Source organism: Lichenostomus cassidix, chromosome 1, assembly GCF_008360975.1.
Source record: "Lichenostomus cassidix isolate B80296 chromosome 1, HeHo_3.0, whole genome shotgun sequence".
Lineage (NCBI taxonomy): Eukaryota > Metazoa > Chordata > Aves > Passeriformes > Meliphagidae > Lichenostomus > Lichenostomus cassidix.
The window spans coordinates 60082503-60100211 of NC_139479.1; the positions used below are offsets into that span (position 1 = coordinate 60082503).

The following is a 17709-nucleotide window of genomic DNA, read 5'->3' on the forward strand; positions in this document are numbered from 1 at the left end:
AGAGTTGGCTCCTCTTCTCTTGGAAATGGGGCCAATCAGTTGATGCTGGCTCTGATAATGTGTGACAAACGTGGTGCTGTATCTGTGGAGGAAGCATTCCAAAGTCGTGAGTAGGCAATATTGAATGGGCAAAGATACCACCATCCTTAGTCATGCACTTAAATATTGAATCTGTGTCCAGTTTTGTAAAACAAAACATCCAGCAAACACCATCCAATCAGTCTAATGTATGACCAGCTGATGGCAACTCAGAACAGACAGAAGCCTCCTCCACCATGCCTGTATAGCTGAGTCAGCACAACAAAGGCTATGTAATATAAATGCTGCTTCGTTCAGTAATGCCACACTGGGTGGTGGCTCACATCAGTTTAGTCTTGACTGGAGGGTTTCCCACCCTTCCAAAGGCACGACTGCTGCTCAAAAATGCCCTTCTCTGCAGTGTCCACTCATTCACAGGGTGAGGAGGTCCAGAAAGATCACACCCCAAGCCTCATCTTCACACTCATTAGTCAAGACATGTTTGCCATGCTTACTCAATTGTGCAGGAGAGACCTGCCTCAGAAGCTGGTAGCATGATTACTAGAGTTTCAGAAAATCTATTCAATCAAAGGTTTAGACTAGAGTTTGCAGGATTTCAGCAGCTGGGGTAATTGCTATCTATAACACCAACTGGCTTTTTGTCTCAATGCTTAGCTGGAAATTCAGTAACAGCAGAGATAACACCAGGAGCTATCAAAGTATTAGCAGTAGCTTACACACCTTCAAGCTCCCTGGGCAAGTACAAGCCCTGGCTAAAGGAGACAACACTAGCAATATTTTTCATTTTAAAATGGCCTTGGTGGCATGACAAAAGGTCTCACAGGTTATGCTTGTGTGGGATGCACTTTCTGACACCACTAGTGGGAACTGGATGGGCAAAAGGGCCACCCATTTTGAAGCACTGCCATAAATCTCCATACTGTAAATACCCATCTAATATTAATCTCTCAGCTGGAGTTGTTCTACAAGGGCAAACTTGCTCCTGGAATCATTCAGCTTGGCTCAACTCCATTCAGATGAACATCAGCATTTTTGAAGGAGCATCTGGTTGACATAATAATTTAACAAAATAGGATTTTCTCCTATGACAAAATAGGCTGCAGGATAAGCTAAACAGTACATTTTAAAAAATAGAGCTAGAGAAATGCAAGGCAGCCAGGTGAAAGTCTCAAACTCCTGAACATAAATCAAGTCAATTAACATCATAAAATTATGATGGAAAATTATAGACACAGTGAGCTCAGAAACATGCTTAAATTTCAAGCCTGCACTAATAGTAAGGAAATATTATAATTGTCCACACTGGTATAAAGAGATGCATTAAATCAGATATCCTGAGAGTCTGAAGAACCATCAATTCTTTGCAAGGGTTCTGTCTCCTATTAGACATAAGTTTGATTTTATCAAATATCCTTTGGAGACAGAATCCCAGGAATAATTTTAATTGGATTTCATGAGTTTTAACGGAAGATGAAACTTCAAGGAAGGCAAAATAGTATTGTAACTGATCTCTAAGGCATAACCCAGAGGACCAGCTCTGCTGATTGCTAGCAGGGCTCAATACTGTTCCATTTTAGATTTGGGAGCATGCAGCAAGCTGCTCTGTTGCCATGAGACTAAGGATGGGCAGATGTGAGAAGGGCAGTCCCAGTTTCTTCCTGTTAAAAGTTCAGCCCATCTTTATTGTTAATTATTCCGTCAATCTTCTTTGCCCTTTCGGTGGCCCTGCTTTTGGCAAATGAAAACGGAAGCTGCTGTCTCTTTTGAGTCAGGCCTTTGGTGGCTCTCAATAAATAGTCCCTTCTACCAGTGCCAAATATTATGAGAAAGGGATATTGTGAAAGAGCAAGTCAAGGTGAGATCAGACGCCCTGGCTTAATTGCTGCTCCTGCTTTACAAAGGCTCTTCTTACAATTGCAAGGCTTGTTTTTAAAGCAGGACAGTAGCTGGGAGAAAGGACTCTCCAGCTTGTTTTCAGGAAACAGATGGAGGATTGGGGTCATACTGTAGTTTGTGAAAAATTGTACAGGATACTGCTGAATGCTTGGCTCAAGGACTGCGTTGGCCTTGACAGATAGCTCTTTCCGATGGATAGCTCCTCACCAACAGATGATAATGCAGTGCTTAGCATCCCTGCTCTGCTCTGCTACATCACTTCCTCAGGAGGGGCTGAAACCCAGGAGAGCTGGCAGCATGGTCCTGATGGCCAAGAAGTTCCTGTGACTGCTGTGGACACCACCTGGTAGGTGCCAAGGGCTGCACAGCTTCCCCAGGCTGAAGCAAGCCCAAGGGCAGCGCTTGGTCTTGTCCTTGCAGTGAGGGCCAGAGAGAATCAGCAGAGCACTTGTCACTCCCATTTTCAGCCAGATGGTCTCTTTCTGTGGTTATAGAGGATGAATATGTCTCTTATAATAGAGGGTGGAGACACTTTCAAGGTAGACAAGGAGGTTGTTTTTCTTTAGGTTGGATAAGAGGTCCAAATTATAACTGAGCCCCAACAGGTAGTATCAGTGCAAAGAGACAAGACAGCACCTGCCCCAAAAAGTTCATGGTATATGTGATGGCTGGAGGCTGGGTGAAAGAAAGGCTGGGAACCAGAGGCACAAGATCTGCTAGGACCTTCACAGGGTTGCCTTTCATTGGAAACTGTAATGGGGGAAAGAAGAGAGGGAGAAGGATGTGGAGCCTTGTGCCCCATAGGGAAGTGGCACACAGCTACGGGCACACCAGGCATGACCTCCCTCTTCTACAGAAGCAGCCAGGGGCTGAGGGAGCTGCCTCGGGGGGCTGGACCTGGCCCAGCTGGCTACGGTAACCTAGCAGAACTCTGCCCTTGTACCAGTGCTTCAAGGGGTTTCCCATAACTGCTACAGGGATGTGCCCTTTACAGCTTATCCGTCCCCTCTTGACAGGTACTTAAAATTGCTCAGATCCAGAGTGGCAGTAATGTAGTATATCCTCATCCAATCACCAGGACATCTGAAAGTTTCAGCCTCTCATTTGGCACTATTTGTTGTGACAATTTAATAAAACAATACTGTCGATTTTTTAAAAATGTTTGTCTTAATGTAATGCTGAGCATAACTGAGAGAAACAAGACATTAACTCAAAAGGAAAAGTTCAGAGGCTAAGAGCTGCTTTTAAGCCATAGGAAATGCTGAAATGGAAACAAAGCAGGAATTGTCAGACATGTAGGAAATCATTTCTGCTTCAAATTCATTGAAGACATTGGAATTGTTCCAAAGAGGAGCTGGTCCATTAAATCTCCTAAGAGTGGCTGCACTGAGTCAAATCAAAAGCCCATCAAGACAGTATAATGTCTTTAACAGTTATCAGCAGCAGCTACTGAAAAAGAATGAAAGAAAGAGGGCAGGGAAAGGAGAACTACCTAACCTCCAATAAAATCTGTGTGTTAGGGAATTCTGGAGCTATTCTCCACCTTACCCTTTCAGGCCCAATGCTCACACTCTCTTTTATTGACCTGTTTGTACTTTTGGCATTCCAAAAGTTTATGGCGGTGAATTTATGGCAGTGAAAAATTTATGGCAGTGACTCTCCTCCCTGAATTATGTTTTGTGTGAAAGAGTGTTCCCTTTAGTTTGCTTGAAATGTTCAGCCTGATCATTTAATTCAGTGTCCCCAGCTCCTCCCCTGCAGTGAGCAATTATACACTTTCTGAACTAGCTGGAAAGCTGCAGGATTTTGCATTCCATGTAATTTTCTTTTCCCTGCTGGAAAATCCTAGCCTATTTACTTTCCCCACGTACAAGAGCAGATCACCCTTTGGTTTCCACCTATGCCTTTCCTATAGTTCAACTTTAAGGCCCTCAAAAATATGAGAAAGTCCTGCCTCATCTGTAAAAACTGCCTTTCACATCAGTGCTGCCTTCTTCTGACATGGCTGACATTACACACAGTCAGGAGGAAAGCACAGGCTGCAGAATTTCTGTAGGTAGAATTTATGCAAATGAGTACAGATTCTGCATTGCAGGCTGGAAAAGAGCTAATGCCACTCTGCTGGTGATATCATCTATTTCTAGTTACCACTGGCCATGCAGCAGCCCAGTGACATTGAATTGCTTGAGATTGGACCAGGCAGGATTAATAGCAGGAGATACTTTAATGAAAACCAAGCACCAGGAAAGGACTGATGTGTTTGGATTTGTTTTATAGCCTAAGATGCAAAGCAGGTAGGAATACCCTGGACTGATGCCAGCTATATTGCACAGTGGCGTCCAAAGATATCAGCACTAAAGAGCCCTTTTATTTCCTGAGCCATGCCTCAGTAGTCAGGAGAAGTTGTTCAGTGGGCTTGCAGCCAAAGGGCCCAACCGTCTGACTTTCCAAAGCTGATGTTTACTGTCCCTTGTATCACAAAGCTGCTGCCTGGAGAGCAGCTGGCTGGAGGTGTCTGGAACAATCCCAGCCACCGTTTCATAAGAAACTCTTTCTACGTCTCTGCTTTCCCACAAAGGCTCATATTTTATGATTGCTGGTGGGCAGGAGGCTGATTAAATGCATAGCTGATCTGAAAACATAAAAAGGCCAGATTTAAAAAATATACCAGTCATGGTTAGGCCTGTGAAATCAATAACACACATAGTCATTGTGTGAGGAGGAACAACAAACTCATTGCACCCTCCACCAGCTGGTTTCCTGTCTGTGGTGTAATGGGTGGGAGTCTGGGTGGTAAATTTACACCTTGCTAAAAACCAGATTATAAATTCATTGTCCTCTCCTTTCATTCCCCCTTTTCCCATCCTCTCCAGAGCTAAGAGACGAATTGTACCAGATTCATTTTAACTACATATTTATTTTTAGAAAGCCTCAAATGTCACTTTCTTGTGCTTGAGAACAAAGGTTTTTTTGAAACAGAATCCCCCCTTGAATCAGAAATGTAGTGAAATGCAGTAGTGTCGGCTTTGACACCTTGGAAACTGTGAACTCTACTTCTCTCTTGGTGGTCCCTTTTAGTTTGGGTGGATGACTGCAGGAATGAAACCAAGCAAGCCAACACCTTCGTTCCCAGTCCCCATGCAGAAAAATGGGATTTGAATCTCCCATGCTCTCCACCTGGGAGAAAAACACCCTCCCAAAACCAAACTGAAAAGCTATGAAAACTGGTGAGTCAGTGATTACTCATCCCTGTCAGCATTACCAGATGCCTGCTACTGTCTCTGTGTCACCTCCTTTGCCCCGAGGCCACAGGTCAGGGAATCTCCTGCAGTGTTGGAGAGCAGCTGTGTAGTGCTTTCACTCCTGCTGATGGTCGCAACCATTGTGGGTGCTTCTAAGTCCTCCTTCTCAGATCTGTCTGGGGATGAACGCCGTGGTTGTCCTTTCTGTCCACAACTTGTTGCTAACATTGCCCAGAGGTCACGAGTGCTCAGGTGTAGCTTGAGGCTGACCTGAAGGAAGGCAGATTACAAAGGTGATTTCAAAAGTTGTGTTGTGAGTGAAAGGCTGAGTCCTTTTCTCCGATGATCCTCTGATGTTCACAGCCTATGCCAACAAAAAAAAAAAAAAAAAACCAACAAAACCCAAACAAAAAAACAACCCTGAAACAAAACAAAAAAACCCCCAAAAAACCCAAAAAAACAAAAAAAAAAAAAAAAAAAGAAGGGGTCTGAGTCCCAGGTGTACAAAGATCAGTTTACCCCAATCAGTTTGTTGAGGATGCTTCATCTTCCTATGGTCGGAGCACCAAAATTCTCCCAAGTGCTCAGGAGCCATACATCACCACATACATTTCCTGAAGAGTCAACAGGAAGGGAAAGGTAGATGTCCCATTTGCTTTTTGACATTGGGGTTTTGCAGGTAAAAGACAGAGATGATGGATTTTCTGGCTCGTTTTCTTGAGCATGAGAGAAGCAGAAGACACAGCAGCCCTGTACCATCACGGGCTGGAGGTATTTATATGTAGCATGCTCAGCTCAGGAGGTAGGTCTGAGCTGCCTGTGAGCCTCCCTCATCTGCTGACCTCCTTCTAGCGGCTGAGAAATGGACTTTAGTCTAAACAAGACAAAGGTCCTATTCTTTTGAAGGATTTCCTCAAAACTCTTCCAAATCTGAGTGAACAGGTCAAATGATGAAAACACAGTGTTTTAGAAAAACTTCAGCCTCCTGGGTCTGACTCAGCTACCTGAATGTTGCTGTGCATTGCAATGACAAGACAACTGTCAACAGGGTTGCTCCTTAGAGACAGATGTGGCAGTGTTTATTTTGGTGGTTATGGGGCAGTCTGTGTATGTGATTCATGACAGATATGCTTATCTACTGAGAACTCTTTTGAGTAGCTGGAAACTCATTCCAGCTGATACATTCACTGGTGATGGTAAATGTAAAGGGAAACCAAGCGCACTATTTTTATTCCTGTTTGAGTAGTGTGTTTTTCACATAAAGAGACATGGAGATGCTGTTCTGTAGCCTTCTCTCCTCCCGAGGACAGAGGGAGAGCACAGTCACTTTTAGTCAAGTAAAGCATTGTCAGTGCACAGCTCAGAAGTCTCCAGCTACCCTGGCAAGCAGCCAGATGAACAAGATTGTTCCATTTTGAGTCTCAAGTGTCGCTGAAGTGTGACATATTAGAAAGAATGGCCTTGGATGGAAAATATACCTTGACCTATGACTCAGCTAGCTGGATAACAGAAGCCTCTCACTCTGTCTTCCAATTTTTAGTCTGGGAGAATCTCTGTTTCTGATAGCATGGACCTCATCTCAGCAGTGAAATTGCTCTCTGAGCAACCTTCCTAATTGCATCACATACTGCCTTCTGCTCCCTTTCACTGATAATCGCCCAAGCACCTTGTGGCTAACAAGCAGATGCAGATTTTGCTTCCGTGGGAAGCACCATTAAGGAAGTATTAACATGTTTTGGCTTTCTGTTATATAAGGAGGGGTTTTATCATCCTTTGTATAAAGTTGACCATAGGCGCCTGCTTTCATTTTGTATTTCATTCCAGCCCACCCATCTGTTCTCCTTCTCTGCAGTGGAAATAAAGAAGTAGGTTGGCATCTGATTAGCTAGGGCTTCACAGACAAGCACTGGCTCACCTCCAGTTCCAGGATTCCTGTTCCTGTACACAACCTTCAGATGTGCTTGATGCCATGCTATGCTATGTTCTTCTGTGCTACACTACATGATTCCATTCTATTCTACTCTATTCTATTCTATTATATTCTATTCTATTCTGTTCTGTTCTTTTCCATTCTAATTTTCTTACCCTTGGCTGGATTCCAGGTCAAGGGATGTGTACTTCAGATGCTGTACATCAGATATATCAGATGTCTGGAAATCAGATATTCCATAAATGTGTTCACCATGGCAAAAAGCCTCCTTTCCCATCTCCTGACTAAGACCTCATCTGGAGTGCTCTGTGCCACTGTGGGGATGCAGGCAGAGTCCCTTCCAGCTGATGTGTTGCTGATTCAGTGATTACAGAAGCAGCACCCATTGCCAACTGTTTTGTGGATTAGATATGCAGGAATTGCCATGACAGAATGGGCCACTGGTCCATCTAGTGGCTAATGTAAGATTTTTTATAGAAAGACATAAAAGGCTTATAATTAATCCAATTAGTCAATATTATTCCAGTGGGGGTTATTTCTCCCTGACCTCAGCTGGTTATCAGATTATGTACCCTGAAGCATGAGGATTGATAGTCCTTGTCATTTCAGTGCATCCAGAGTAGCTGCAGATGCTCTGCTTATTCATATTTATGTTTAGGAGCAAATTCAACTCATATACAAGAACGTGCAACTCCTCTACTCTTTCAGCAGTGTCAAAGTAGCAGTGAATCAGATAAATTTATTGATTAAAGACATGTCTTTGAGCATGGAAGAATAATGTCAAGCTTTAATTCTTTTTTACTACATGCTAGGAAATAGATCAGCTCCTACAGAAGAGCGTTGCTTACACTGTGATATTCTTTAGCAGATTTTTTCAATGTGGGTACAGCAATTTCAAAGAAAACAACAAAACCAAACAGCTGGCATTTACTGAGGCAGACTTTACACAGGAGCGAGATCAATCTGAGGAAAGTAAACCTCAAGTGCCTACTATAATATTGATATGTACCTCAGATTTCAGTGGTTTTTAATGCATTTTTAATGAAGAAATGCTTTTTAGAAACACAGTGTGCCCCTTCAAAATATTGCCCGGTATTTTCTGCTGAATTCACCTGGCTCTAAAAGGTAAAACAGTAGCAATGAAGGTAGGTATAAAACCTCCCAAAATCCCAATATTTATTATGAATGTGACTTCCATTTGTGAGAAGGGAGCGCATATATGAAAGTCTGTGTGCTTTTATAGGTCTGACATCAACCTGGTCTGCTATTTACTGTGAGAGGTTGCTGAAAGCTTTACACTGGGAGCAATTTCTGATGAATTTAGCCAGTCCTCTTTGTGCTGTTCAAGGTGACTCACTGGCTGGTGTGGGGGAACATAATTCATCATTCTCCTAGTTTTTACTATGATTATTGCTTTGAGTATTCAAATTAAGATCTGTACTCGTCACCTAAACCTCATGGTGAAGTACCTACTCCCTGCTGAGGACTCACCCAAGTCATCTAGGGGCTTTTGAGAGAAGCACATGTACAACAGGTGTTGCTATTTTGGAGAATACTCATTTGGATAAGTTTGCATAGTATGGTTTTGGCATTACGGACATACTCATTTTTTAAAAGGTAGAAAGGCAACAGGAGAGGTGCTGCATGAATCAGAAGATGAAGTGTTTGCTACCTCTCATGCAATTAATACTTAAACATTTGTTAGTATCTGGTGAACACCTGCACATACTATTCCTAAAAATAACATTTAATTCCAGTTTCTCCAGGAGAAACATTACAAAGCCATGCCTCTTTTCCTATGATGTGGTACTTTTGAAAACAAAACAAAAATGTGGTACTTGGAAGAATTCCGAAAGCTTTCCCAATTCATTATTTGCCCTTCTTTAATGCCTCTGAGTTGGTTCCCTGGTTTGTCATTGTGTTGCAAAGCTTTCCTGCAGCTGTCCTCCCCACCTTCACGCAGAGCTTAAGTGACACCTTGCATCCCAGGCCCCTTGCGGGGTTTCAGATGGCCAATTGCACTTGTGCCAAGGGGATGCACAGAAGGAATATTTGCATCACCTGCCATTAGCACATAGGAGCACAGTGTCCCCAGGATCCCCTTTCCTGTTGGAGGATGAGAAGAGGCTGTTCTGGAGACCAGCACAGAGGTCAGCCTTGTACACGAGTGCATGGGATGGCAGGTCCTGATTTGAGCCACACACCACCCTCACTGGGGACCACTGCAGACCACTGTCACTGCCTGGGCTGGGTTGCCTCTCTGTGGAAAGCTGTGGGACAGAAAAGCTCAGTTTGGTGAGCACCTGGACTAGGATGTGTCTGGCGTGTGCCTCCAGATGAGGAGCTTGAAAGTGTGCCCAGGTGCAGTAAAATAGGCAAAACTGTAGAGTTTCTGGATTCATCTCCTCTTCTGAACCTCCATCTGTAGGAAGGTGTCTCCTTCTGCACTGCAAATTAAGCCTAGAAGTTGGATACAAACAATAGCAACACACCACAACCTAATCATGGGGAAAAGTAGAGCATTTTGGCTTCCTGGAGGTTTGGACACGCTTTCCATTGCTGTTATGCTGGGATAATAATCAATGTCTGGTTTGCCCTTCCAGACTATGACTCAGGAGCCTATCAGTCTACTCTAAAAATTGGATGAACAATCAAAATGTGGACTGAAAATCAAAGATGATGCAGGATGGCATCTATCTCCTTCTCACAACATTCATCTTCATATCCTCTCTGGATATTTTGGAGTGTTTTGGCACATATTATCCTGAAATGTTTGTTTCGGCTCTGGCAGTTAATGAAAACTCATCAAATGCAGTATTATACTGACATTTAGATGCATGCCTTCTCTATTAGTAGTTCTTCTCTATTCATTTCCATGAACATAAAAGTTGTGAAGTTGAGCCTTGGTTTCTGACTTACTTACTTATCCTGTTCCTAGCACAAGGATTTTTGTAGAGGACTAATTGCAGCAATGAATCCTGAGCAGAGTGTCAGTAGAGCTACTGAAGTGACCCCAGACACAAATTTGTCCCCCCATATCTATTTAGAATTTTTGACTATTTACAAAGGAGTTGGCTGAAAAAGCCCTTTAGCTTGAGTATGTCTAAAGTTCAGTTTATTTTTTCCGACTTGGGTCCTGCAGGACTCCTAAGGGTTGCAGGAACCAGACAGCTGTGTTTAGCCTTGCCTGTTACAGTAACGTCAAAGAAACCTATCACAACTGGCAAGCTTTCTAAAAACATGAGTGCTTATGGATTACAAAAGGAGAAAACAGGCAGATTAAAATAAACTGTTACCAGACAAAAAGACACCCACCCTCTTCCCCTATAACTTCTTTTAAAAAGCCCCGGGAATTTGCTTTGATCAGACTTTAAGGTGAGAGCAGATCTCCTGGAAGTTATCTTCAAGCTAACAAAATAGTGATAAGCAAGGGAGGAAATGGAGCCAAGATACGTCATGTTTGTTAAAAGACAAAAATCTGGCGATTGTGACAAACTCTTCTAAGATCTAGCAGAGAGAACATTACAGAATGAGCCTTGCTGGGCCCTGAACAGGATTTCCGTTCTTGCACTGTTGGTCTGTTTGTGTGGCTTTGGGATTTGAGCTTCTCTGGAGGAGACACAGAGAGCCTTGAAAATTCAGCCACCTCTGGTTGGCTTTCCCATTCCTGGGATAGAGTCAAAATACAGAATGGAAGTGAAAAACAAAGGAACAAGAAACAAATCAAAACAAGCCCCAAACCAACCCAACAAAAAAACCCTCACCCAACAAAAATCCACCCAAACCTCTCCCTCACTATTGGTCTCTATCGAGGAGTTGAGTCACTGACCCATTTCAAAGCCAACAAATGCTCATGGTTCTTTATGTTGTTATGGGAAAAAAAAATTTGGTCCACTCAGTCAAAGCTACATTAATATGCATCACTTTACCAGGCTGCTGTAAACCCATCTCCACTAGCCAGTTGACAAAGGGCTTGTGTGGAGCAGCTGGAAGAGCCTTATGAAATTAAGCCTTTAATTTTCATGGAAAGCTTCCAGGTTTAAAATGGAGTGAGTGAGATGAGAATTTGCAGCGAAAGAGCATGGCTCCATCAGCCTTCAGCCAAAGAGAGATGGAAAGTCTCCCTGCCACAGGAAGAGCAGCCAGGTCTGAAAATATCACTAAAATGGGAGTCACAGCCATCCTTAAAAAGGTGTCCAGGAAATACGAGATGCATCCCCCTTTGTGGAGTCCTTCCCTCTTTATATTGACTTCAATAGTAGCACAAGTAATGTTTTTAACTGTTTGCTCAACTTTATTCCCCTAAAATCTGCATCTGGTCAAACAACTCAAGGAAAATGCCTTATTGCCTCTGCAGATGCCAAGGCCGTGGTGCAGATAAGCAGAGGACTCCACTGTGTTATTGGTCAGGGCTCCTCCGCCCAGAGATATTTAGAGTAAAGAAGCCCAACAGCACAAACAGGATTTGTGTGTGCAGTTATCTTGTTTGCCTGGGTTTTTATTAGCAGCAAATTGCTTGACAGGACATTCAGAGGAAGGTGAAAACAAACAGTCTTCCATCTGGGGTTTCTCTGCTGGTGCAGGGTTTTTTAACCTGAGAACCCAAAGTAACCTAAAGTCACATGGAGTAAAGGTCAGAAGTGGTCATGGCTCTGAAAAAAATTGGATGCTTGTAAGCTGCTCATCAGCAAGGACTTCTGCTTAGCACATGATATCCACAGGGCAGTTTTGTTCCAGCTGTGTTAGATATAATGCTGAGATAAGAGCTACAAAACACAGACAGTGAAAGGACTTTCTATTTGAAGTTTTGGTGAACACACTAAGGATAATTCAGGATTTACCCTCATCTATTCAGGGTGAAAAAGAGAATAAAGGCCAGGAAAAAGGAGAGTGCACATTAACTCAGAACATTTGTATTTTATGTGCTTATGGCCAGTTCCTAGCAGCACTGTCCTGAAACCATATAAATGGAAGGGAAACGTTCCTGTAGGTAGTTTGCCATGTGTTCTGAGACCCAGGATCCCTTTGGATGATGTTGGTGCTCAGGAGATTACCTGGCCCTTTCAAAACTTGCTGTTCACTGGGTCTGATGCCCATCTGTAACTGTGAATTAATATGCTATTAGTCACTGCCACTCTTGTTTAAAAATGTTTTCTTCAAATTCAGCACAACGTCTTGCAGCTTCTGAAACTTCACATAAGGTACAGAAGGGCATTTTAATGGTGTCATTTATGTACTCTCTGAATGTTACATCAGTCTTTGGCTTCATTTCCCCTGATTTGGCAGCTGGATTGTTTTGCTTTATTCCTGATTTCTCCCAAACCTTTACCAGGCACTGAGTCTGGGCTGTCAAGGAAGGTAGGAGAGGGAAGAATTGTCATAGGCTTCGGCATGCTGCACCTTGGCTCCATCATCACTTCAGAGCAGGAGCAAAAAGGCAGATCAGGCAGTACTTGCACCAGAGGAAGCAGTGAAACAAGGCCCTTTGTCCAGCCAAGCACCACAGCTCAGTTAGGCAGAGCAGTCCTCCCTTCCCTTCACAGTCTGATGGCCTGCACAGACATCTTGCAGCTCTTGGTTTTCTGGTTTTATGTTCCTCCTGATGTTGCTACTTCCTTGCCCTTCAGACCTTCCTCTATCCCATCCCATCCCTGCCAGCTGGCCCCAGGCAGCTCAGAGAAGAGGCTCAGAGAGAAGAGCCTCTCCCTGTCCAGGTGCAGTGTGGCTGCTGTTCCCTCACCTTCCCTAGCCACCCATCACGCCCACATCCAACTGCTGCTAAGCAAAGCACACAAAGCCAGCGGATTTGCATACATCTGTGCAAACTTTCTGTGAGGTCTCAGTGGCTGAGTTTCACTTTGGGTTTCAGGCTAATGTGGAGCCAGACACTGGTGGGCATCACCAACTGTGTACAAGGGATGTGCCTCATCACTTCTGCTTGCCAGGTTGAGTATTCCACTGTTGGAAAATTCTCTGTATGCCTGTATCCAAAAGTTCCCTTTAGTGAGACTAAAATTATTGTCAAGACTTTGCTACTTTTGGCACCAATACCTCTGAGGGAAGTCTCTGGGATTGTTTAGTCTACAGAAGAAATGACCAAGGTGGTGGTGAGGGTGGGGATGGTGGTGATATAGTACAAGTTTTTAAATAGCATAAATATTGCAAGCTAGGAGAAGGGCATGCTCTCCATGCCCTTGGAGAGCAAGATAAAATGGAAGGGGCTTAAATTATCAATACAGAAATTCTGCTAGGCGTTAGGGAAAGCTTTCTCATGGTAAAGAGGACAGTGCAGCCATGGAACAGTTTATTAGGGAAAATTGTGTAGCCTTCATCATGCTGCCAGAGCAGGAGGTGGCAGAAGTCCAGCACAGATTAGATCAGTATCTGACTCTGTTGGAACAGGCAGATGGACCTGGTGACCTCTCAAGGTCTCTTCCAACCCTGTTTTCTCTGACTCATTTTCAATAAGTAGTACCAAGAAACTCCAATCAGTGCCCTTTTGGCAGCTGTATTAAGACGGGTAAGAGAGCACCTCTACCCTGGGGAACACAGAGAGTCAACAGGGATGAGACAAAGTGTGCCTGAGAGAAGAGGGAGGCAGAGAGAGGGGACTCAGGTTTCTCAAAGCTAATGTCATGGTAGTAGGGAGGAATCTGTGCTTTTGGGACCGGTATCTACTGGCTGGCTGACCAGAGACTGGCCAGAAACATTAAGCTTTGGTGTTGCCAGCGGGTCTGAAGTTTGTTGAATTTTATATTGCTTTCAAATACTTTTAATATTTTTCAGTCCTTGTCAGAAGGCTACAAAGCTCCCTATTCTGCCTTTCAGAGACCCTGAAATATTTCAAATTCCTTATCAAATAGTACATAAGGTTATGTACTCACATAGTACACAAGGTTTTGCTCAGATAGTCCCAATGTGGGATTTCCAGGTGACAGTTTTTTACAGAGGAGCTCCAGAGCTGAGGCAGATATCAATCTGATTTGATGAAACCCCAAAGTTGTCCCTGTCCTTCTTCCCTTTTCTCCATGGGAGAGCAACTGGCTGGTCATCTGTGAGCTGAACCCCCACAGCACTCAAGATACTGTCTCACTGTGAAGAGGCTGCTGAAGAACCAGGTTGCAGCAGCAGATGCAGAGAAACTGAGGCTGCTCCTTCAGCTTCACCTGTGCAGATAAGAGCATTTAATAAACTAGGGAAAATAATATTTATATTAATAATTTGTTCTTGATCTTTTGGTGCCCTAGGTCACACTTGCTACCTGAGGGACTTCCAGAGACCCAGCTGGAGCTGTCACATTTGGCACTTGAGTTTGGAGCACAGAAAGCCAACACATGCACAGGCATGTGCTCAGAGGCAAACTCACCTGTCCCTGGTCATTCCCTGTCATCAGGGTGGCAGCTCCCAGAGGGATCTTGTCTCCTGGAGATGAGAAAGATGCAGAGGGGGTTGGTAGGAAGTGTGAAGCAGGGGACCTGCCTTTGTTCTTTTAATTTCCCATTCACCAGAGCAGCAGTGCTCACCCCGAGCTCACCAGAGGGGAGTTAAAGGTGGGTCATGCTTCTGGCTGTGCTGGAGAGCCTCAGCAGTGTGGGCAGTGGGAGGCTGCAGCACATCCAGGTGAGTGCCTGCTCTGCTGGGTCAGCAGCAGGGGGGTGCTGGCAGGTCTCAAGGCACTGCTGGCACGACACGAGGAGCCCCCGCAGTCTGGCAGGTGGCTGGCATCTGCCCGATTGCCTGCAAGCCAGCAAACAAATCAGGCAGAGTCGATGGTGTCTCCAGGCAGCTCAGCTCCCGCAGGTGTTGTTTTTATTTCCAGCGTTAGGGAACCAATGCTGAGGCCCTGCAGAGAGGCAGGGGAGAGAGCAGCTTGCCTTTGTTCACTCTGATTTCTTGTGGAGACACCAGAAGAGCCTTTCCCAGCACTGGCTCCCTTGTCTTCTGCATTACAAAAGCTGCCAAAATAAGGAGACATTAAAAAATAGATTTTTGCCCTATTTTTCTTCCTAGGATGATCTGACACACTGTATTGTCATGCATTGCTTACACACCAGCTTATTTCTGTTTACCCAGTTTACCTTGCACTCTCTTCTGGCTGTGAGACCACAGCACCCAACTGGACCTTGGTGACTTCCCAACAGCTCCACCAGCCATCCCACAGTTTCTTCACAGGTTCACTGCCAGGTGCCCACTGCTCTTGGTCCAGCTGCTCTGCATTTATCTGGGGAAGCCCAGGACAGCTGGAATCTGCTTGTTTCAGCAAAGACTGGTATTTCTGCTTTTGTGGGCAGTGGTGGCCTCTCTGGGGAATATCAGAGTCAGCAGGAGGGCAGTGTATCCTCCAGTCTAGCTGCTGCTTGCCATTGGGTATTTATTAGTGGCAATGATTAACAGGGAGAGCTAAGTCCATCCTCTCCCCTGGGAGTCACTGGTGCTGTTTAAAATAGCAGAACAACCAAACCAAACCAGGAGAAGATGCTTAGGGATATCAGCTCACAAACACAACAACACAGCAGTACTCAAGCCTTGCAAATAACCTTCAGTACCACACACCAGCCTGTTTCAGTGAAGAGCCACCCTTACAAAATTCCCCAAAGACCAATACTTCCAGCAGTAGAAGCTCTCTTTATGCTAAGGGGAGCTTGCAGACACAGCATCTTCAGGCTAAAAATTAATCTACTTGGAAAGCCTTTAACCCACCATGAGGTGGCGGAACAATTGGTTTCCAAGAAGATGACTACAGGTTTTGTCCTAGAAGGTCCCAAAAGTAACTTTGTGAAGTTAACTGAAATGAGTCACCACAAAAGCCCACATGAATTGGAGATGGGAGTTGGTATCACTATAATAAAAACAACATAGTTTGTGTAAATCTGCCACCTCTGCTGCTCTCCTAACCAAGGTCTTCACTTGAGTTCACTTCACAAACCCTGCACACAACCCAGAGACCCTTGGGTGTGCACAGTCACAGCTACAGGTAAAAGCATCGAGCACTTTGAATTGTTCCCACCTGAGCGCTGAGTGAAATGTGTGCAACAGCCTGTGGGGTGAAGCTGTGTCCCGTGGCAAGTCTCAACAAACAGGATATCAGTGTGCAATTGCCTCAGGCTGACCTGAGCAGTGGCAGGGCTGTGCAGGGCAGCAGGGGCCCTGCGGATAACCAGTGAGGGAGGGATGCTCATGTACAGCACCATCTGGCATAGCTGGAGCTGGCCCTAGCCATTTGTTACTCTGAAGAAAACCCTCTGAAAATGTGCATCCCTCTGTGTTTCACTGATCTATCAGGAAAGATGAATTGCCAGGCTAAGGGCAGCTTGGCTAACAAAATAACAAAACAGCCTCTGGGTCAATGGTGTGACTGCTAAGGCCATTACTCTGGGATATAACTTCAAAAACTTTGAAGTGATTGAGGTGATTATTTTATTTTATTTTATTTTATTTTGTTTTTTATACTTGATGCATGAATCTGAGAAATCATCTAAGCTTTAGCAGCACCAATTTACAGATCAAGGCATTAATGATAATTATGATACAATGATAAGAAAATTGAAGTTGTTGAGATGTGATCCAAATTCAGGCCCCCATGTAAAGCACAATCTACATTAATTGAGTCTAATTAAAGATATTTACTTGGCTACAGAAGAAAAAGAAATGATAAGATGATAGTATTGACACAGATATTTCTAGAAGAAGCAGGGGGGTAGGAATAGTTTAAGTTGGCATTCACTCCAGGGAAATATCTGTCATATCTCACATATTAAGTATTTGTCAGGGTAGTTACTGCAATGGTAATTTGGTCTTCTTGAGGGTGTAAATAGAAGTTATTAAAATATAAAATAAATATTTATAAATAACATTTTCATTAAAAGGCACAATGGATGCACATGCAAAAACTTGTTTGGGTGAAAACAAAGAGTAGTTGCAGCTGCTGGTACACATGAGCAGCTGCTGGAATTTACCTTGAACACAAAAATGTTAATTTGCATGGTTAAATGTTGGCTTCAAGCAAACACCTGGATTTGATGCAATTAATGGATCTGGTGGGTGCTATTCCAATCACCAAACACCCATGAGACAGACCTACAAAGTAAATGAAAAGACATAGGGAGGGGTTTTCTTCCAAGTAAGTCTTATGGCTGTATTTACCATCTCATTTTAAAGGTTTGCTGGCTCATTTGGCCATTTATCTGGGTCTTCAATAACCCACAGAAGTTCTGGATTCTCGTCTTCTTTTGGTAATTAGAATTTGCAATTCTAATTCCATAGTAATCATTTATTTACAGGAATTAGGTTGTAAGGAGTGCTTGATTTAGGGTCTAATGAGGATGGAGAGGCTCAGCAGCCACACCATGTCATTAATTCTTTGGGAAACACTGGGATTAAAGTAAGGCAGGACAGACTTGTCTTCTACCCAGATGCTGGCAGGAGACCTGACCAGCTGTTTATAAGTCTCAGGGTAGGAAGTCAGTGTCTGACCAGGGATTGTGCTTCATCCTAGCTCTTGCCAAGCATGATAGTCTGCAAGCAAGACAAGATAGTCTGAAATAAACAAAGGTTTCATTTTGGTAACTTAGATTGATGACTGTATGTTTAAGCTTTAGCAAC

The 17709-nt window shown here is 43.9% G+C and overlaps 1 long non-coding RNA gene across 1 annotated transcript; it reads right to left on the bottom strand.

Annotated features, from left to right (window-relative positions):
• Positions 1–7834: 7834 nt before the first annotated feature.
• LOC146444702 (uncharacterized) lies at positions 7835–15444 on the bottom strand. Its single transcript, XR_014851849.1, has 4 exons — positions 15159–15444; positions 14642–15062; positions 14474–14529; positions 7835–14273 (listed from the first exon to the last, which is right to left on the bottom strand). It is a non-coding gene; the product is annotated as an uncharacterized LOC146444702 (long non-coding RNA).
• Between the last annotated feature and the right edge of the window lie 2265 nt (positions 15445–17709).